The sequence below is a fragment of the Petaurus breviceps genome, unplaced genomic scaffold (genome assembly GCF_028583685.1).
Source record: "Petaurus breviceps papuanus isolate PSGF00001 unplaced genomic scaffold, PetGlider_PUasm1.0 582, whole genome shotgun sequence".
Lineage (NCBI taxonomy): Eukaryota > Metazoa > Chordata > Mammalia > Diprotodontia > Petauridae > Petaurus > Petaurus breviceps.
Window position 1 is genome coordinate 12,644,190 of NW_027186390.1, and position 23,294 is coordinate 12,667,483.

Here is a 23,294-nt window from a genome sequence, read left to right on the forward strand (position 1 = left end):
TTAGGGAACATTTTCAAAGTGTTTCCAGCACAGCCCAGGAGAGAGAGAGAGAGAGAGAGAGAGAGAGAGAGAGAGAGAGAGAGAGCGATCCAATCAGTTTGGTATTCTATACTTGAAATGAATAAAATTACATTCTGGTATATATCTATTTCACGGAACTGAAGTGAAAAGTTTTCCCAAGGCCGGGGTGATTAAGAATATCCTACTATTAGTATATACATTCCTCATTATTCCTATCATTGCCACCACCATTTGCCCTACCTCCATGTTCAGAGCCTTGGTGCTATTATTAACTCTTTTCTCTCCTTCAGCTCTCATATCTAATCAGTTATTGAGTCCTACTTATTTCACTTCTTTTTCATTTCTAGTACCCATCTTCACTTTACTACCATTCTTATGCTCATTCCTAGTATGGAAGAAGGAGGAAGAGGAGGAAGAGGAGAAAAAGAAGGAGGAGAAGGACAATGATAACAACTTTCAAGGGAAGGCAGCCTGATAGTCCCAGAATTGACCCAATTTATTGGTTATTGCTAGCTAAACTAATAAATTGATCGTGCTCAAGTCCTCAGCTTTTTGACTGAGAAGGACAGCATGACTCATTTTACTGGCAATTTATGTGTCACCATTGATAAAATTATATCTTGCCCTGGAGAAAACTGTCTCAGCATGCCTTTGTTGCAATTTTACTGGCCACAATCTATATATCCTTTCCAAGTTTCTCTCCTGACCTCTTGTCCTATATTACCAACTACCTTTTGGATGTCTTACACTGAGGATCCTATGGATATCTCAACCTAAACATTTCCAGAATAGAATTCATTATCTTTCTCTCTAAGTCCTCCACACTCCCCAACTTCTATTACTGTCAATGACACTACCATCTTCCCAGTCCCTTAGGCTCAGTGCTATACTCAACTCCTTGTTCTCATGTATCTTACATATGCCATATGTTGCCAAATCTTGTCATTTCTTTTAAAAAACAAAGTTACTCAGGCATCCCAAGCTCCAAATCATGGCCATGCTTTGCCTCCTCATCCATTCCACACCTTGAAAAATTTCAACATCTAGTATCTTATCCCTTGAAGGACATATATTTCAATATGCCTTCCAAAGTATCAGGTAGCTAATTCATGTTGTTGTATTAATTAAATGTTTCATGAAATTAATTTATTGCATTAGCAAGGTGCCCATCATTTTTTATAATTTATTCTAAGTTTAAGACACAGCAAATAAAATGCACGTTTCCATGTAAAAAGTAAAAAAGAAAAATAAGATTGCATATGAAATTGAAATTATTATGTACAGCTTATTTTTCGTCTTAAATATATAATTTTAGTATATCATTTTCAAATCTGTCCTGTGATAATTAATTAACTAATTAGAACTAAGGATAATCTCTCATCCATCTACCAAGGAGTTGACAATATTAGAGGAAATATCAAATGAGGTCAAAAGGAAGAATGGTACTATGACAGACTGGGAGGAAGATGTTCTTGGACATGCTGGTCCATCAAATCATACCAAGGAAGTGCTCATTTACTATGCTTTGCATAGGGCTGATCAAGCTTAGGCTTCCTGGCCTTTCTATTCTTTTCTATTCCTATGAACCTGAGCACTACAAGCTAAGGGATTTTCAAGATAGTTTTATTTTTAAATGCCAATGGCCCTAGAGCTAACACTTGATAACAGCAGACTGCTTAGGCCTAACCAATTCTATCTAACAAATTCTTTGCCTCTGGAGTTATAAAGGATCGTGCAACCTCCTAATTACTGATGAAGCAAGACAATGTTAATTACATAGCTTTTACTGGAGTGAACACTGATGTTCTTTCCATCTCATGGAAAGGTCTTGCAAAACAATCGCTTCTAATGTCTTCTTGCATGAGTCATTCATTGGCTAGAAAATGAAGAAACACTACTGATTGACAACCAAAGCAGGAAAGAAAAAAGGAAGAAAATCATGATGTTTTGTTCTTGGAACACAATTCTAGGTCAGTTTACAAAAGCAACATCAACATGTGGATCTCTAGTCATAGATATTTTGCTAAAGAAAAAGCCCAGCTCATCTTTATCTATGTAATATTTCTACCCTGCTTAGTACATTTCAGTTTACGGTTTGCTTTGTGCTGAGATATGAATAATTACTATTCTAACTCCTTCAGGCAAGGCACTTGTATACTACAAAAGAGTAAACTGTGATTGAATAAGATTAAGTGGTTTGACCGAGGTCAAAGTGCCAATGTCCAAGTCAAGCGTAAAACTTACAAATTATGGATGGACTGGTGACAATCATTCCTCTCAGTACTGTCTTTCTCTGTAACTGGAGAGACAGGAAGCCAGGAAGTCAATAAATATTTATTATTAAACACCTACTATGTGCCAGTCGCTATTCTAATTGCTAGGACACAAAGAAAAGCAGAAGGTAGTTACTGTTGTCAAGGAGTTCACAGTCAAATGGGGGAGATACTCGGTCGTTTTAGGGGCCGGGGGGTGTACGACTTGGAGGGGAACTAGAGAAAGTTTTACAAAAATAACTTTAAAAGGAAAGAAAATCATTGAAGTATTTTTAATGCACATAAGAGAATAAAAACTAAGACAGAAGGAAACAGAGAAGCAGTACAGCTTGGAAAATTGTATGCTAAAATTATCATATACTTAAGAGGAAAAATAAGCTGTCATAGTAATTTCAGTTTCATATGTAATTTTATTTTTTTTACTTTTCATATGGAAATGTGCATTTTATTTGGTGTTTCTTGAGCTCAGAATATAGTTTAAATAATGGGTATATTGAGAATACAATAAAAGAATTTCATGAAACATTTAATCTCTCGATACCAACATTAAAGACATGCTATAAGAAAAGATGATAGAATAGCAACATGACATAACATGGTCTCTACAGTCATATTCTATTCGATAAAGCCCAAGGATGCATTTCCTCAATATGAGTCTCTTGGTACAGTAGAAAGATCAATAGATTCATATCTACTGGGAATAGAATGCCTGGGTTTGAATTGAGGCTCTTTAACAGACTATCTGTGTGACCACAAGCAAATCATGATTCCCTCTCTGGGCCTTATTGTCCTCCTGTTACACAAAAAGGTTGGATCAGATGATCTCAAAGCTATAACAGCCTATGTATGCGTCCTAAGGGTTAAAATGATAGCAAGGTTAAGCAACAACCCCACAGAAAACAGGATGAGGACCAAGGGAATTCTATGGCCTATTTAATTGGAATTTAGGTATGAAAAAAAAAAATTAGAATCAGAAGCAGCTTAGTCTTGGCTCTCACTAGGTCCCTGCTGCAACATGAAAGACAGGGCTATCATCACATGGAGGCATTTGGGCACAGGGATACATAGGCCCCAAGCAGTTACTTACATTTCTTTGTACCTTCTCTAGGATGACCATATGTCTAAGATTTTTCTGAGATGGTCCCGATTTCAAGAAAGAATCAGAAAGTCTGAATTTAAATTCAGTTGTGTGATCCTGGGTACCTCATATATCTACAAAATGGGGATAATAATAGCACCCACCTCAAGGATTGTGAGAATTGAATGAGATAATGTTTTCAAAGTGCTTTGCAAACCTTGAATTATATAAATGCTAGGTATTATTTTTTTAAATAACTTTGCAAAAGGAATGTCTTTTGTCAACTCACATGCCCCAATTTCAGGAAATATGATGACTAGATTCATAATTATTTCTAGGATCTGTATAGAAAAGAATCTCTGTGTAAAATCCTGACATTGGCCCAGTATACACTAGAAAATGATAATTAATAATAGTAATAATAATAATAATAACTCAAATTTATGTAGTGCCTTAATATGTAAAAAGTTCTTTGCATACAGCATTTAATCTTGCCAACAACCCTGTGCCAAAAATGTTGTTATTATCATATTTTACAGATGAGGAAAAGCTGAAAGAAATTAAATGAGTTGCCCAGAATCATGTAACTAGTTAAGTGTCTGACTAGTCACTTGTCTGATAGGAACCTAGATCTCTAGAATTCAAAAGTCCTTTGGTATCAACCAACACTGGTGTTTATTCCAAGCAAATTCCTCCAGAGCATCATAATTAGTGTAGAACCCTTTGAGCAAAATCAAGCAATATAGATAAAGAGCTGTCCCTAGAATCAACAGGTCTGGGTTCAAGTGTCCCTCTGACACATACTATCTATGTGACCCTGGACAAGTCGTTCTATCTCAGTTCTTTGAGACTAAATTGCAAGGTGGGTGCCGATCTGTATTGGTAGAGGGAGTTCCCCTATACCATGAAAATTACAGGTCAAGCCTCCTTTTCTAAAAATGTTAATAATAGACTCCATTTGATAACATAAGCTTTTTTACTAGTCACAATACCTAATGATTAACCTTCCCTTCATCCCATATCCTCTTCTCCCCCAAGACTTTGGCATCAAAGGCACAAGAATTTATACTGAATGAGAGAGCTGCTATAACTAGACCAATAGTTTGGTGGTCTATGTGGGCCACCATTTTTTTAGGCAAAGATAAAATAGGATCATAGATTAAGATCTGGAAAGAACCTTAGAAGCTATTGAGTCTAACTCCATTATTGTACAGTTAAGGAAACTGAGGGCAAGAAAGTTGACGTAACTTACCCAAGGTCACATATCTAGTATATAAAAAGGGCCAATTTTTGTGAGTATAAATCCTGTATTCAATGCACCATACTCATCTTGTTTTATTTTATTTTAGAGGAATAAAAGTCACAAAACAAGAACCTAATTCATTAAGGACTTATTCAATTTGAAAATAGTGCTGAATGTCTTAAGTAGGCATGGTGGCCTCAAAGTCACCATGGATTTGTCTCATCACTGACACATACCGACTGTGTGACCCTGGGTAGATCACTTAACTTTTCAGATTCTATAATTGGAAAGTAAGTGCTGACCTGAAACAATAGAGAGTTTTCCCACTTAGGAATGCTACAGCAATGGAATCACAGGTTCAGTTCCTATCATTTGTCTTAGGGAGATAAAAACTGAGGCTTGATGAAATATTTACTATAATACAAGATACCAATTCAATTGTATTTAGAGGTACTTTAAGGATACATAAAATAGTTTTAAAGAGATATGAAGATTGGGAAGTAGGAGAGTTGTGTTCTGGTACTGGTTTTACTAAAAATTTACTGGATAACTTTGGGCAAAATACATCACCCCCTGGACCTTAGAATCTTTAAGTGTTCTATAAATGTGAGTTGCTATCTGTTAAATGGGGCAGCTCAGTGGTGAAGTGGATAGAATGCTGGGGCTGGGGCTGGGGTCAGGAAGACTAACTTCCTAGTTCAAATCTGGCTATAGACTCTTGCTAGCTGTGTAACCCTGGACAAGTCACTTCACCCTATTTGCCTCAGTTCCTTCATCTGTAAAACTGGCTGGAGAAGAAAATGGCAAATATTCTAGTGTCTCTGCCAAGAAAACTCCAAATGGGGTCACAAAGAATTGAACACTATTGAAATGACTGAAGAACAACAGCATCTGTAAAATGAGGAAATTGGACAATATAGGTTTCCTTCCAGGGATCCCTTATGGGCTTGCTTTTTTTCTATAATTCCATAAGATATTCAATAAATGTTTGTTCAACTCATATATTTCTTCAGAAAGTCTACTTAAAACTCACCCACTAAAACCAGCGAGGTAGTCCAGTGGATAGAGCGGTAAGCATGGAGTCAAGCAGACCTAAGATCAAATATGGCATCGGATGCTAGCTGGGTAACCCTGACTGAAACACTTAACTTCACTTTGCCTCAATTTCTTCAACTGTAAAATGTGGGTTGTGAGGATTGAATGAGATAATATTTGTAAAGTTCTTAGCACAGTGCCTGGAATAGAGCAGGCACTTTATAAATGCCTATTCCCTCCTCTCCAGGAAACCTCTCCAGATTGATACTGAACCCACTTTGATCATTTCTTTGAGATATTCTAATCATTCCCCTCAAGTTTACTTCCACTATTCAAGGAAATCATCTGAACTTTCAAGAAAGTCTCTTAAAACACTCAGCCCCAAAGGGAAGCATAAAAGAAAGTGAATTGAAATATAGCAGCACTTCAAAAGGAAGCATAGAAATATGAATAAAATGAAGGTTGTCAAATGGAATGGTTATGGAAAAGACTTTAAAATCATAATAAAATCATTGTTATCTCAGAGAGTATAAGAAGTGAGGCGCCATGCTTATCTAGTTTGTAAAAGAATAACTCTCAGTGGGCATCCCAATGGGGTTGTATCTTGAAACTTTAACTCCCTTAGCCCCTATCCTAGGTAACAGGCATTTTCAATTGTTTTCAGTTGAGGAATTTTTTTTTGTCTTCTGAAGACCCAGAATAAGATCCTCAAGCTAGTTTTCCAGTTTATCTCCTATTATTCTCCTACACAGTAAATGTTTAACAATCAACTTTCTGAGTGGGCGAGGAGATGTATACATGATGTATATACACTTTGTATTCAATTTTTAAGTTTAACCTGAATTACTAATATTTTCTACGTCAATTTCTTAGTCTAGACAATCAACAAAACAATAAATCAAGCTTTGATTTGTAGCATTTGTCAATTTCTAGAGTTTAAATGCTCACATTGAACATTTAACGATCTACTTTATGAAGTGATTCAAGCTGGCTCCAGAACACATCTGCACTTCACCTTAATTGAACTATGTATTCTCTATTCCCTATAGATGCTTCTATGGCTTCCCACCTCTACACCTTTGCTCATGCTATTACTTTTGCCTGAAATATTCACCCCCTGTTCTCTCTGTATGACAAAGATCCTTCCTGTCTTGAAGGCTCACCTCAAATGCCACCCCTTCAACTCCAACTTACTTCATTTCAATGTAATATTCTGCCTTGAATTATAACTATTTGTCTGCCTGTTTTATTCTTTAAGCTCCTTGAGACCAGGATTCATATTTAGATCCTCAATAATGTTTCATTGATAGCTGACGCTTAAACAATATTTAATGAATAAAATGAAATCTTCCCCTCTCCTATCTTTCCCTTTTCTTTTTCATTGACCCTATCTCACACCATAGGCATATTTCTGTCCTTAGATCAAGAGTATACTAGCACATCCACATTAGGCCCCAGTAGAAAATAAATCAGGAGTTTAATTTATGTAATTAAGCTGACAACAGAAGCTGACAGAGGAAATTTGTATAGCAAGACAGTTAAGGACTTTACCTCAAAGGCTTGGCTCTAAAATGCTATGTTTTTTAACTATAAGTACCCATATTTGCATGGAAAAAGAATGAAGATCCCTTACACTTTTTAAAGTACTTAGGTAACTCTTCAAAACCAAAACAAGAGTTGACTTCCAAGTGTAAAGGAAAATGTTGTCCTTCTCTTTCCTTCCCAATAATCCATATCAGAGCTTTGTTCATTAAGGACAGGGACCATGTGCAAGACATCTCCATCTTTCCTTCCTCCATTCCAAATACTCTTCTCTTCCTAACTGCCCAATTATTATTGAAGGCACCTCCATCTTCCCACTAACTCAGGTTCATGACCTCGATGTCAACCTCAACCTTGTACTCATTCTGCTCCCAGCCTGAATCCAATCAGTTGCTAAATCTTGTTGTTTGTAGCTTTGTAACATCTTTTATATACCTCTCCCTTCTCTCCTCTGCCTGCCACCATTGTGGTGCAAGCCCTCATCACCTCATGCCAGGCCTATTGCAACAGACTGTTGATTGACCTTCCTACCTCAAATGTCTCCCCACTATAGTCCATAAACTTTTCATCTGTCAAATTTATTTTCATAAAATATGGGTCTAGCCATTTAATGCTTTTCTCTGCCCATCTCTCAACCCCTGGACCATATTAATAAACTCTAATAGTCCTCAATACTTCCAGAATCAAATATAAAATCCTATGCTTGGTTTTTAAAACCCTTTATAACCTAGCTCCTTTCTATCTTTCTAGTCTTCTTATACATTACTTACTTCCAAGTACTCCACAATACAGTGACCGTGGCCTTCCTTACTATTCCTAGCATAGGACACTCCATCTTCAGACTTCAGCTTTTCACTGGCTCTCCCCCATGGATATAACTCTCCTTCCCCCTCTCTACCTCCTAGCTTCCTTGGTTCTACTCAAGTCCCAGCTAACACCCCACCTTCTGCAAAAAATCTTTCCCAGAGGTGGAACCAAGATGGCAGAGAAGAGGCGGCAACCTAGCCTAACTCTCCCAACATTCTCCTCCAAATAACTTTAAAATAACACATCAAATTGAATTCTGGAGCAGGAGTGCCAACAAAAGAGTAAGGTGAGACAATTTTCCAGTCTGGTAAACCTAGGAGGTCAACAAGAGAGGTCTGTGACACTGATGTGGGGGTCAGCCTAGAGTGTATGTGGTGGCAACATCAGTTGTGGGCCTTGGAGGAAGCAGTGACAATATGTTGTTTATAAGAAACTGTAGTGGCAACCACACTGACATACCCAGGATGGCTGCCAGCACAGGTTCTTAGATCTGCTTTACTAGGAAAGATAGCTGTTTAAAGGATCAACAATCTTTTTAAAATTACATTCACTAGTTCAGGGGAAAAGTCAGCACCCTGAACTTCAGAGAAAAATACAAACAGAAAATATAAGCAGAGAAATAAAGACCAACAGACAGGGCTTTGACTGCCTGAATCAACTATACACTTTACATACATCCCTGGATCTAGAGAGCCTTTACATCTGAACAGTTGGGGAGCTCTAAACATACAGCCACTCAGAATTTTGTCCAGGGAATTCCAAGATCTTTCTCATAAGTGAGCCCCCAAAGCAAAATACCAACTCAGAGTATGTATACACTTCTCAGAGCCAGAAGGCGTCACAACCCTGCTGACTCAGCACCTAATTAGAAATTAGCAAAAGGTGTGAAAGCCTTCCTACAAGTAAACCTCCACTAAGTAAACCTCCCAACTATTAATGGAAAAATTCAATAAGTTATAGGAGGAAATATACTGTAAAACTATACTAGTGAGGGACCTCAACTTTTCCTCCTCAGAACTAGATAAATCTAACTTTAAAATAAATAAGAAAGAAGTTAAGGATACTAATAGAATTTTAGAAAAGTTAGATATGCTAGACCTCTGGAGAAAACTGAATGGAAATAGAAAGAAGTATACCTTTGTCTGATCTATATGTGGTAACTTCACAAAAACTGACCATGTATTAGGGCATAAAAACTTTATAGTCAAATGCAAAAAAGCATAAATATTAAATGCACACTTCTCAGACCATAATGCAACAAAAATTACATTCAATACATGGCCTTGTAAGCATATAGCAAAAATTAATTGAAAAATAATCTAACTTTAAAGAATGAATAGGTCAAGTAACAAGTCATAGAAACAATTAATACTTTCACTAAAGAGAATGACAACAATGAGAAAACATTCCAAAATTTATGGTATGCAGCTAAAGCAGTACTTAAGGGGAAATTTATATCTCTAAACACTTATATCAATAAAAAAGAGAAAGAGCCCATCAATGAATTAGGATTTAATTTTGAAAACTAGAAAAAAAAACTAATTAAAAGTCCCCAATTAAACACCAAAATGGAAATGCTAAAAATCAAAGGAGAGATTAATAAAATTGAAAGCAAAAATAAATAAAACTAGGATCTAGTTTTAGGGGAAAAAAACAATAAAATAAAGTATTAGTTAATTTTATTTTAAAAAATAAAGATGAAAACCAAATCACTAGTATCACAAACTAAAAGAATGGATGCATCACCAATGAAAATAAAATTAAAGTAATTATGAAGAGCTATTCAGCCCAATCATATGCTAATAAATCTGACACTAAGAGAAATGGATGAATGTTTACAAAAACATAAATTGCCCAGACTGACAAAAGAGAAAATAGCCCTATCTTGAATAATCCTCTCTTAGGGAAAAAAAAAAATGAATATACCATAAACAAGTTCCCTAAGAAAAAATCCCCAGGACCAGATTGATTAAAATTGACCAAACATTTAAAGAACAATTAGTTCTAATAACATGCAAACTGTTTTAAAAAGTAGACAAGAAGGAGTCATATATATACACATACATATATATATATATATATATATATATATATATTTATGACACAAATATTGTTTTGCTACTTAAAGAGCAATATATCACAAAGATCACATAATATGACCAGTGGGGTTTATACCAAGAATGCAGGACTGGTTTAATATTAGGAAAACTATAAGCCTGATTGACCACATCAATAGTAAAAACAACAAAAACCCTATGATTATCTCAAAAGATGCAGGAAAAGCTTTTTGACAAAATATAAAACTAATTCCTACTTAAAAAAACCACTAGGAAGCATAGGAATAAATAGAACTTTCCTTAAAATGATAAGTATTATCTATCTAAAACCAAGAGCAAGCATAAGCTGTCATGGGGATAAGTTAGAAGTCCTCCCAATAGAATCAAGGGTGACGCAAGGATGTCCATACTCACCACTATTATTAATTGTTTTAGAAATGCTAACTATAGCAATAGAGAAAAAGAAATTGAAGGAATTAGAATAGGCATTAAGGAAACAAAACTACCACTTTTTGTAAATGCTATGATGGTATACTTAGAGATTCCTAGAAAATCAAAAAATAAAAAACCTAAAATAGTAATTTTAGCAAAGTTTCAGGATATAAAATAAACCCACATAAATCATTAGCAATTCTACATATTATCAACAAAGTCCAACATGAAGAGAGAGAAAGGGAAATTCCATTTAAAATAACTGCCAGCAATATAAAATACTTGGGAACTTACCTACCCTAGTAAACCCAGAAACTATATGAACACAACTATAAAACACTTGTCACAGAAATAAAGACAGATCTAAACAACTGGAGAAATATCAATAGCTCATTGATAGGCCAAGTCGACATAATAAAAATGACAATTCTGCCTAAATTAATCTACATATGTAGTGCTATACCAGTTAAACTAGCAAAGAATTATTCTATAAAGCTAGAAAAAAAATAATAAAATTCATCTAGAAGAACAAAAGGTCAAAAATATCAAGGGAATTAATGGGAAAAAAAAAAACCTATGAAGTAAGGTGATCTAGCAGTACCAGATTTCAAACTATTACAAAGAGTTAATCATCAAAATAATCTGGTTCTGGCTATGAAATAGAGTGGTTGATAAGCAGAATACATTAGGTAGGTATACAACACAAAATAATAAATGACCTATTCTATTCTAATGTTTGATAAACCCAAAGATCCAACTTTGGTGTCAAGAACTCACTATTTGACAAAAATTGTTGGAAAACCTAGAAAGCAGTTTGTCATAAACTAGGTATAGACCAACATCTCATACTGTATACTAAAATAAGGTCAAAATGGGCACATGATTTAGACATAAAAGGTCTATACCTATATTAGACATAAGCAAATTTGGGAATCATAGAAAATTTTACCTGTCAAATTTATGAATTAGGGAAGAATTTATACTAAAGAAGAGATAGAGAGGGTTAAAGGAAGCAAAATGGATAATTTTGAATACATTAAATTAAACAGATTTTGCAGAAACAAATTCAATGCAGCCAGGATGGAAAGAAAAGCAGGAAATTGAGTGGGGGACTTTTTAAAGCAAACATTTTTTTTCTGATTTCTCAAATATGTAGGGAACTGAGTCAAATTTATAAAAATAAGAGTCATTCCCCAATTAATAAATGGCCAAAAATATTAGTAGTTTTCAGAAGAAGAAATCAAAGCTATCTGAAAATGGTCTAAATCACTATTGGTTAGAGAAATACAAATTAAAGCAGCTCTGAGGTGCCATTTCACACCTTTCAAATTTGCTAACAAGATATAAAAGAAAAATGACAAATGCTGAAGGGACTGTGGAAAATTGAGACATTAATGCACTGTTGGTGTAGTTATGAACTGATTCAACCATTCTGGAGAACAATTTGTAGCTACACCCAAAGGGCTAGAAGACTGTGCACACCCATTGACCCAGCAATACCACTACTAGGTCTGTATACCAAAGAGATCAAAGGAAAAAGAAAAGGACATTATGAACACAAAATATTTATCACAGCTCTTTTTCTGATGGCAAAGAATTAGAAATTCCTCCATCAATTAGGGAATGGCTGAACAAGTTGTGGTATTTGATTGTGATGGAGTACTACTGTGCTGTAAGAAATGACAATCAGGATGCTTTCAGAGAATTTGGGGAAGATTTATATGAAGTGATGCAAATAAAATGAACAGAACCAGAAGAGTGTATGCATTCACAGCAATATTAAAGATGATCAACTGTGAAAAACTTAGCTACTCTGATCAATACAGTGATCCAAGACAATTCCAAAGGACTCAGTATGGAAAATGCTACTCGCCTTCAGCAAGAGAACCAATGACATCTGAGTGAAGATAGAATCATAATTTTTTTCACTTTATCTTTTTTGATTTTTTGGCAACGTGGCTCATATGGAAATGGTTTTGCATGATTTCACATGTCATGTATGATTTATATCACATTACTTGTCTTCTCATTGGGTGGGGGAGGGGCAGAAGAGAGGGAAAAAATTGGGGACTCAATTTTTTTTTTAAACTAATGTTTAAAATAAGTAATAAATGTTAAAAAAAAATCTTGCCTGGTCATTTTTAACTTTGGTGTCCTCCTTTTGAGATTTTCTCCTTTATCCTTCTATATGTGTGTATGTGTGTGGATATAGAGATAGATAGAGACATACATGTACATGTACATATACATATATATTTTGCTCATACATAATTTTTACATGTTGTCTCTTTCATGAGAATGTGAGCTCCTTGAGAGCAGGGAGTGTTCTTTGCTTTTGTATCCCCAGAATTTATTATAATGCCTGGCACATAGTAGGTGCTAAATAAATACTTGTTGACTTAACTGGTTTGACTATCTAGCACAGGACCTTGCATGTACAGAAGCAGAATGTGCTAGAAGTAGCAACCAAAATAATAGGTGAGACAAGCAGGATGTACAAAGATGAGAACAAAAATCAACATAAAATTTGCATCTACCATTCCAAAAATATTCTTGCTTTAAGTACAAAATTAGCTTTTTACGGCACTGACAAAGAGCACTGGTCAGGGACAGGGAAGATCCGGGTCCTAGTACTGGCTCCAACACTAACTTGCTGGATGATTCTATCCTTCCAGGCCTTAATTCCTAATATGCAAAATAAGGGATTTGAGTAAAATAATCTCTGAAGTCCCTTTCCATTGTAGCATGCTGTCATTCTAGTAGGCTCTCCATAAGTCTGCTGAAAGATGTTATTTCCTCTATAACCCCATCTACAATTCACCTTCTATGGGAAGACTCCCCCGAGTAATATAAATCCACTCTAACTAATCCCTGGCAATGAAGCACCTCAATCAAGCACTCCATTTCTACTTACTATGGCATTTTATACTTGTTTAAGTGCCCTGAAATCCTTTTCTAAATCTCTGGACTTCACAATTAAAGTATAAACTCTTGTAAGGCATGGGTACCTCTCCCATTTTGTTCATACTCTCTCTCTCTCTCTATTCTTTACCTTCTTTCTCCCTTCCTATACACCCTAGAATTAGTCCCATCTTTTAATACACAGCAAGTATTCAAATGAATGTGCCTAAGTGAATGACTTTCCTTTCTCCTTAGCAAAAGAGTGAGCTGAGGCACCTGACAGTTTTGAGAGATTCTGCAAAAGCCAGTTTTGCCCAGAGGCTCAGTACAGGTGTGCTTAATAGTTATTTAATGATTCTTCACAACTGCATGCATCTGTCTGAGCAAAAGCAAGATTGTAACCTTCCTCTCTTCATACATTTGTTACTGTCATGGCAACATGTCTCTTCTTGGCCCCAGTGCATGATTTTAGGGGCCTGACTGGGTATTTTAGAAAAATAAGGTGAACGTTCTGCTGAATTGCATTATCCTAAAAGATAGCCACACGTTGTTACCTTCGAACTGCTATAATATGCCTCCCTTCTAAAGAACCTGAGTATGCTAGGCAGATCTTAAATCCCCAGATTAATGGAAGAAGAGATAAAGGATGGAGGCAGAGACATCCATAAGGGCAATAGGGGGCACTGCCATGTCCTGGAACAAGAACTGAGAGGGAAGAAGACAAAGAATACCAGAATTCTAGTGGCAGAGATAATATCACTATGATAACTGGTGAATTGTCACTGATTGGGAAATAGGTGCTAAGGGGCTGCTGGACTCCCAGCCTATCCTTCTAATTTTCAGAGTGGAACCAACTTTGCTGAGACCAACCTTGATTCTACACAGGGGGAACAGAAAGAACCCTAGGTCAGTAAGTCACTGGCCAAATATCAAGTCCATTTTGCTACTGACGCAAACTCTGAACTTATGTGACAAATAATGCCAATGGATCTTAAACCATGTTAAGCCCTTTCAGTTTATCTGGCATCCTGTCTCCGCCCGGAAACTTAGCTTTGTCCTCAGTTTGTTTTTTTCCTTTATTAAGTTTCTATATTAATAATAACAAATGAGCATTTAAGAGCTTTAAGGTTTGCAAAGGGCTCTATATATGTTATCTCAGTTGATCGTCACAACTCTGACTAGTAGGTAGATGCTATTATTATTATCCTCTTTTAACAGAGGGGGAAACTGAAAGAGGAAACATGACTTACCCAGGATCACACAGCTAATATCTAAGCAGGATTCAAACTCAGGTCTTCCTGACTTAGTTAGCTCTAATATAGTTGACTTCTGGTGCCTTAATACATTTGATCATCTCTCAACCCTAACTCAGGGCACTGAACTTTCTGACTTTTTTGGTCCCCAAAACTGCTTGGTTCTTTGGGTTTGGATGTCAGCAAACTGCAATCCCTAATTAATTGCTTTTCCCCTTCTACTATCAAACCAGATGCTGCCATTATCATTGGTATGCTTCTGGCATACCCTCTCACCACATCCAAATCATCTTGAATTTAAACAATGACAATATTTATAGCCTCTACTAAAGTCCTCCTATAATACCTCACCTCAACCTTGACATGACCCTAAGTTATTAAAGCCTATCACAGTAGAACAAAAGTTCTGGAAGGTTCTATGAATTTGGAAATCTTCTAGTCCAGGCATGTGATGGACTGATTTTCTTAGGGTCAGCCTGAGTAAGTTTGAAAAGGTTAAGCACTAGGCTGGCTGCAAGATGATGAATTTTTTTGACCATAGCAACTCATAGAGATCATTGAAGGGGGTCTAGGACTGTGGCAGTCTGTGTTTTGAAAAGTACCTACAACAATGAATTCACAACCTCTTGTAGTATGGAAAGCAGTATTTACTTAAAGCAAGGAAGTGTATTAATTTTAGAAATAAAACACCAGGTTACAACAAATAGAATTATGTATATATGAGATTTCTACTCAATCTAACTATAAGTAGGTAACCACTTAACCTCTAAGTTAGTCAATACATTATGGTAGAAAGAGCACCAGCTGTAAGAGTCAAAACCCTTCAAATCTTGCCTCTAACACTTATCTGTGTAATTTTGAGCACTTCAATCCCCTGGGCCTCAATTTTCCCATCTACTAAAAAAGGGGGTTCAACTTTGGACCTCTGTGATCCTTTCTAGCTCTCAACCTATGAGCCTACAAGTACAATGAGACAAACAGTAGGCCTCTCCTGGTCTGCTCTGGGTAGAACACATCCACATCAAGTGCTGCCCCCCTTATACTAGTCTATTCAAATCAACAAGTACTTCTCTAGAACTGAAGCTCATCATTGATACCTGTCTCCAAGGCTATGCTGGAGTCAGCTCAAACCAGCTCTTTCTGTCTCTCTCTTGAGTGAGTTATTAAATTTTCAATGTGAGCATTTCCACCTCAGAAATTGGCAAATGCCACAAATCAGGACTTGACTTATTGTTTGTTGTGAGTTTATAGACTTAAGAAAGCAATGGAGAAAATAATAACAATGCAGATAAAATTGAAAAGTTTGTCATACCTACATTTTCCCCCTAGAGAGCCAGTTTTTAAACATTTACCAGCATATCGCTTTCTGTCTCCCTCATGGACACCAAAAGAAAATAATGATTATACCACCTGCAGATTTAGGATACTCCCCTATGAACACATTGGACCAAGTTCATTTATCATTTTACAATCCAAAATGCACTCCCACATGGAAACTTCCCGGTTGCTGATAGGTTTTTGATAATCTACTTCCATCTCTCGATCCTCAACTCAAAGTGGAGGTGCCCTCCAAACCTATCCAACTTTTGCTCCCAATACACAACCTCTACTTTGACTAGATTGCTCTCTTTTTTGTCCCCTAGCGTATCCCCTGCTCCTTCCCATCTTCGAGATTTTACTGAGTTCTATCCATCCCTCAGACCTAACTCAATGCATTCCACTACCACCATAAAACTTTCCTCAGTTACCCTAGGACATTCTCTCAACTTTAATAGTATGCATTGTCCGTGCCACATGATCTGGCACTTAATAATATATTATTAGCTTATATTTTCTCTGTTTTGCTCATATAATTCTCACCTCCCCCAACTAAACTAAAGTCTTTGAGGGTGAGTGCTCTATGAGAGACAGTGGGATATCATAGAAAAGGTATTTGACTTGGAGTCAGGGGATCTGAACTTAACTCCCAGATCTGACATTCACTATGATGTTCCGTTAGCCAAGGCCTTTACCTTCTCTGAGTCTGCCTCCTCCTGTGAAACAGAGATGATAATAACTACACTTTCTACTCACTGGGACTATGCTATATAATAGCACTTGCAGTACCCAGCACACTGTTGAACGCAGAAAAAGGACTCCATAAACATTTGTTAAATTTCCTCAACAGAGATCTCCAGGGTATTTTTTATGAGAGAAAATAGTTATCAAATTCAAAAGCTTTCTTTTCTCAGCTCCCTCTGCTTCCACATCCTCCCACTACCATAGGTTAGATGTAGGAGCAGTTGGGGATTAGGGGACTGTCACAATCTGCTATACTCAACCACTGAAGTGAGACAAACTCTTGATAGGATCATAGCTTGCAATTCTGGAAGTGACCTTAGAGTCATGGAGCTTAACCCTCCTATTTTAAAGATAAGTTCTAGAAAGGCTGAGTGACTTGCCCAGGGTCATATAGCTAGTAAATATTTGAGGTGGGATTGGAACCAAGGTCTTCCTGACTCAGTTCAGTGTCCTATCCACTACCTTTCATCTTTGTTGGTAAAGTTTTATTACACTAACCATCAGTGATAAAGGACTACCTTTCCCCTTGCAAAGAAAACACATGCCATCATTGCAAATTAAATTTTATAAGTAACTAAGCACCAGATGTTAGGGAAGGAGAAAGGGAAAGAAAAGCCAAAAATACTAGATCCCTGGGATACATACTCTTTGGTTTCCCTGAAGGCCTTAAGCCAAATAATAGATAATAATGGTGCATATTTAAAGTGAAGTAACTGAATTCTCCAGATTCTCCTTTCCTTACCTTTTCCTCCCTTCCGTAGCGTTCCCCCTACCCCTTCTCAAGCCACAAGTCCCATCATATGACCCCTTACCTCCCCTATATTAAAATCCTCTCTCCATAAAGGGACTCATTCAAACTAAATACAAATGTCCAGGGGAAGCTAGGTGGTGCAGTGAATAGAGCATCTGCCCTGGAGTCTGGAGGACCTGAGTTCAAATCTGGTCTCAGACACTTAACACTTACTAACCATGTGACCTTGGGCAAGTCACTTAACCCCAATTGCCCTGCCTTCCCCTCTCCAAAAAACAAAAAATAAAATAAAATAAATATGTCCAAGAGTAAATTAAAGCATTTCACAGTCAAACACATTCACACACAGGGACATTTGTGAGTAAAGACAAGATAAAGGGATGAAACTATAAACACAGAATGACAGACATCAACCAATAGCCAGAAAAGAAACACTTTACTTTCTATCCTTATCCCTGTCCCTGAAATCATGCCACCTTCTCCATATTAATGTAGTGTCACTTAACCAAATCATTATCCTAAAAGTGAAAAACATAAGGACGTCTAAAACCCACAGATAGTCCCTCAGCTAGATTTTTGACTTTTGTAGTGTTTCATCAAGATGTGGGCTTCTTCCCACTGCCATTAGCATAAAATTGCTAAGGCTTTAAATTCTACTCACTGGTTTAGACAGCTTTGTTTGGTTGAAACTTCTAGTTATTTCTCAGTCCTCACCTTTCCTCAGGCAAAGCTCCCTTAGACTTCAGTGACACAGAAGATTTAGATACGTTATGCTGTCCATCAACATAGCCCTCCTGTATACTTAGAATCAAAGTATATTGATTGTCATAAACAACATAGATAAGAATGATTTCCCTGGCCACGTCATTTATAAGGACCTGGTCCTGCATTTTAATAGAGTAAGAGCATGATAGAGGGAATAGAGTGCTAAACTTGAAATCAGGAAGACCTGTATTCAAAGCCTCTCTCTAACACTTATTAGCTATGTGACTATGGGAGAGTGAACCTCTCTGTGGTTCAGTTTCCTCATCTGAGTCAGGATAAAAATACTTGTAATACCAGACTCACAGGGTTGCTGTGAGAACCAAATGAGATCATATGTGGAAAGCACTTTTAAAACTTTACAAAGCTATATAAATGGTAGTTAGTGTTATTCTAAGATTCTTGTGAGTAGGGAGGGAGCATATAGCTAGCTCATATATTTGAACCTGGAAAAAAAATGACTTTAAAAATCAGAAGTATTTGAATTGATATCTGCCTTGGGATCCAGTGTAGCCTTTCAAGGTCATTATCATTAAAAATGTATTCCTCATGATCATTACTACATGCTAGATGCTAGAAAGCTTCTTCTCATTGTTGTAGAAGGATCTACAAGCAACATTTAAATTCTCTGCTTTTCCTCAACTGAATCCTTGAAGGGTAATGAGTAGGGGTTGTGTGAACCCTTACCCATGTACCAATTTTCACTGCAATCCGTCCCAAATCCTAGATGATATGACTGTTTGAAAATGTATCCAGTACCATTTCGGTTTCTCAATGATAATCTGAAGCACAAATTGAAGTTGGGCTTAATTTCACACCTTTAAGAATGTTCAGATTTGATCAAGATCAGTCATCTTCTAATTACAATTTAGCTAAAATAAAATGAGACAATATTTGTAAAGCACTTAGCCCAAGGCTTACTTGGCATATAGTGGACTCTTCATAAATACCTATTTCTTTTTTGTCCCTCCTGATAGGCAAACATGGAATGCCAAGTGATGTTTGAATTTACCTGAAAATAATGTTTTATTTTCATATGAAACTCAGTCAGTCAGTTAACAAACATATAAGTATCTTCTATGTATCAGACACTGTGGTAAGTATTAACAATATAAGGAATGGCAAACATAGTCCCTGCCCTCAAGAAGCTCATGTTCTGAACAACAAGACTCTGTAATCAGACCCTGCCCTCTTGAAAACGGTCACCTCAGAGTGCTTTGTTGACTAGAGTAGGCATGGAGTTATTCAACTTTGTAAGGAAGAAGAAGAAACAACATTTCCTATTAGCTTTCTCTAGCAAGTCACAAAAGGTGATAAATTTAAATGGGTTGAAATAGTCTTGGAAAACTATTCACGAAAGTGATCTATGGTATTATCACCATATAACTTTAGAATTCTCTTTCATGTACATCCATGCAATAATGATACTTGTTATAACACAGACTGCATAAAATGCCTGATATAACATGACAAGTCTTTAAGGGAGGTGTTATATCTGTCTCCCCAAAAAAGCTCCATTTCATTTGCTTTCCAGTAAAGTAGCTCTCTCTGAGCTTCCTTCCATCAATGAGAGTTATTTATTTATACAATAACCTTCTCCTATGGCACTCCCTCATTCTTTCTTGAGTTCCTTAGGACTTTTCTCTGAGGTAAGAAGAAAAGAGATCTTATCTCTATTTGACAGATGGTGGAATTAAGACATCAATGAGATGAATGAGTCAATGGAAGAGCTGAGACCAACACCCAGGTCACCTTATTCCTGCGCTAGAAATCTCCTCACCAGAAAACCTCCCCTAGCCTTCTAGGACAAGGCCCCACGATCTGAAATAAAATTTGCTCCATTGAGCCCTAATTGAATTTCTATTGGCCACTCTCCCCGTGAAAAGGAATAAAACAAGAGTCAGATTTAATGTGCTCAAGAAAGTTTGGCCGAGATCCAGGAAATACCAAGCCTAATCTGGTAGCTATGCCAGGGACAAGCCACATTAATCCTGAGAGGATGCTGGCTCCTACAACATGAAGATGGCTGTAATAGCTGGGTCTTTTTGAAATACTATACAGTAACTACGCAGGCAGGACCATAAAGACCCATGTGTTAAATAAACACTTGAATTCAGAGAGGAGTAAAGCACCCTAGGCAGTTTAGCAAGGAAAGCATAAGATTGGGTTTGGGGTGGAGGGAGGACTACCTAATAACATACTAATAAACAAGCCAGGTCTTGAGAAGCCAACACTAGGTTTACTGATGACACCAAAGAACTTGGAAAAACTCCCAAAGGGCAAGGGTCAACCAGAGATCAGCATGAGGAACTAGAACAACCACTTACAAGGTTTCAAGTTGCTTCTGTGTGCACCTACACACATTCCTCATTGAACAGGCCTGAAAAGAATGATCAATGTACTGGAAAATGGAACTGGTCTCCTGAAAAGCTTCAGGGAAAATATTATCCTTGCTAACATATCATAAGCCCAATTGTTCAGCAATGAGTTCATCTGAAACTATTAAGTGATACTAGATCTGAATCTTCTGCACTGGACAAGATTTAGAGTAGAGGTAGGAAGGGGGAAGCCAGATTCCCAAGGTGATCTCATAGAAAGAGAATATTGGGCTGAAATCAGGGACCAGGGCTCTCAAGCTAATGCCTCCTTTTTTGTATGACCTTGAGCAAGTCATCTGTAAATGATAGCAATGGTACCGTTTCTAGTTCTGTACTCTAAAGTGAGGAAAGAAAGAAGAAAAGGACTCATATATAAAAAATATATATATTTAGATCCTCTCTCTTTTGTGGTGGGGGCATTTGCATGAACTGATGGGGAGTTAAGTGAGCAGAACCATGAAGACAATTTCTAGGGCAGCAAGAGCGCTATAAAGACAAACCACTTTGAAAGACTTACAAACTCTGATCAATGCAGCGAACAACCACGATTTGAGAAGACCAGTAGTGAAACATGCTACCTGCCTCCAAAGATAACAGTCTCAGGGTACAGATTAGGACTTTTTTTTGGCCTATATTGGAATTTGTTTTTCTTGACTATACAGATTTACCATTAGGTGTTTTTTTTTTCTTCTCCAATGGAGGTGAAGAGAAGTGGCAGGGAAAGTGGAATTTCATTAATTGAAAAAATAAAATTTAATTTTTTTCAATGAAGCCTCTTAGATGCCTCCCAGCTCTAAAACTTAGTTAGATAATAAGCTGCAGTTCCACCATGACAAGTTCCTGAAACTCTCTGTCCTGGGTTCATCCTTGTAAAATGAGACTAATAATACTAATTCTATTTACCACAAAGGGTAATTGTGAGAATTAAATGAGATTACCCATTAGAAAATACAATGGCAAATAGGCAGTAGTATTTAGTGAGCTAACTCAGAGTCAGGGAGACCTGGGTTCAAGTTCTGCCAGTTCTGCCTTTGATAAACATTGTATGACCTTGAACAAGCCATTTAAACATCTTAGTCCCTGCTCCAGGGAAGTCTGTGACTATATGCTGCAGAGAAAGTGCAGACCTTCACTGGAAAAGAGGAAGAGTTCCCTCTATCAAGGAAATCATAAACCTTTTTAGAGAACTGAAGAGTCTAAAATATTTTCATAATAATATTGACATTATTTGCCTATTAAAATATTCCTTCTCTTTCTAACTACATATTTGTGTGAGGCCAGATTTTCTTCATATATTTGAATCAAAACAACATATTGCCAACAGATTGAACATGGAAGCAAATATGAGAATACAGGTGTCTTCTTTAAACCAGATATTAAAAACACTTGCTGGGGTGGCTAGGTGGCACAGTGAATAGAGCACTGGCCCTGGAGTCAGGAGTCCCTGAGTTCAAATCTGCCCTCAGACACTTAACACAAAAACTAGCTGTGTGGCCTTCGGCAAGTCACTTAACCCCAATTGCCCTCCAAAAAGGAAAAAAAGAAACAAAAACCTTGCAAACATATGTAAAACAATGCCCTTCTCCTCACTATTTTTAAATATAGTTACTTCTCATAAAAATATATTTATTTTTATTAACTAAAATATAATGGGTTTATTATTTTTAAATGAATTAATAAATAATTTTAAATTGTATTTGTTTTCATTTCAAACTTGGGAAATATTTATACCTATAACCCATATAAACAAAAGCCCCTTAGGGTCCTAAATAATTTTTTCCCCCTACTGGAGCACTTTAATTCTGCACAACATGAACAGACAAGTGAAAGCTTGGGGGGTCTAAGAAGGCCTAGGACTTGTGTTTGCATTCAAGTTTGGTTTCGGAAGTAAACAACTGAGTGGAGAGGATTCACAAAATATTCTTAGGCCCGCACATTCAGCAGCAAAGATCATCAATGAATATTAGAAAAACATTAAAAATGGCTGAAATTAACCCTTTAATACAGAATCAGGGAGCTCCATGGGTCTGACTAGTTAGTTAGTCAAGCCCCAATGGCCAGGAAGCATGGGGGATGGTCTTCAACTAATCCAAGATTACAGACATATCAGATTTTGGGTACCCAGATCAAATCCTGGGTCTGTAAAAGGCAAAGGTGGCTTTGGAATGAGCTTGTCCTATTCCTTGTGGTCTGCATCCTGATTGGGGAGAATTGTCTATCAGAAAGCAGGGCAACAGTCTCCATCTAAAGCTGTAAGGCCAAGAGCTCTGAAGGAACCTGAGTGAAAGGGGAAAGTCTTTCACTTGTACTTCCTGGTAGGAAATTACCTTTGGCCCTTACCCTCACTGCCAAAGTTGCGGACCCAATGGATGGCCTGAAATTGCTGCTCAATGGTGGCAGTGATATTTACATCATCGGGAATGTGGACATAGCGGACATTTCGACCAGTCACAAAGAGGTCATCGAGTTGGACCTGCTGGCCCTGCCAGTCTGTGTAGGTGACCTCAGCCAGGCGGATATTCATGAAGGCATCCACATTGTCCCACTCGGCCACGGGCTACAGTCTCATCCCGAAGGTCCATTGTGGTCACCAGGCCCCGGAGACCCTGCAGCAGGATGACCAGGCTATTCTCAGCAATAGTCCTCTCTTTTACTGAGTGGCTGACCTCCATCTGGCAGTGAAGATGTGGGGATACTTCA

General features: G+C 37.1%; 1 pseudogene; it reads right to left on the minus strand.

Moving 5' to 3' along the window:
* Positions 1–22,893: 22,893 nt before the first annotated feature.
* LOC138173454 (U7 snRNA-associated Sm-like protein LSm10) lies at positions 22,894–23,266 on the minus strand (annotated as a pseudogene).
* Between the last annotated feature and the right edge of the window lie 28 nt (positions 23,267–23,294).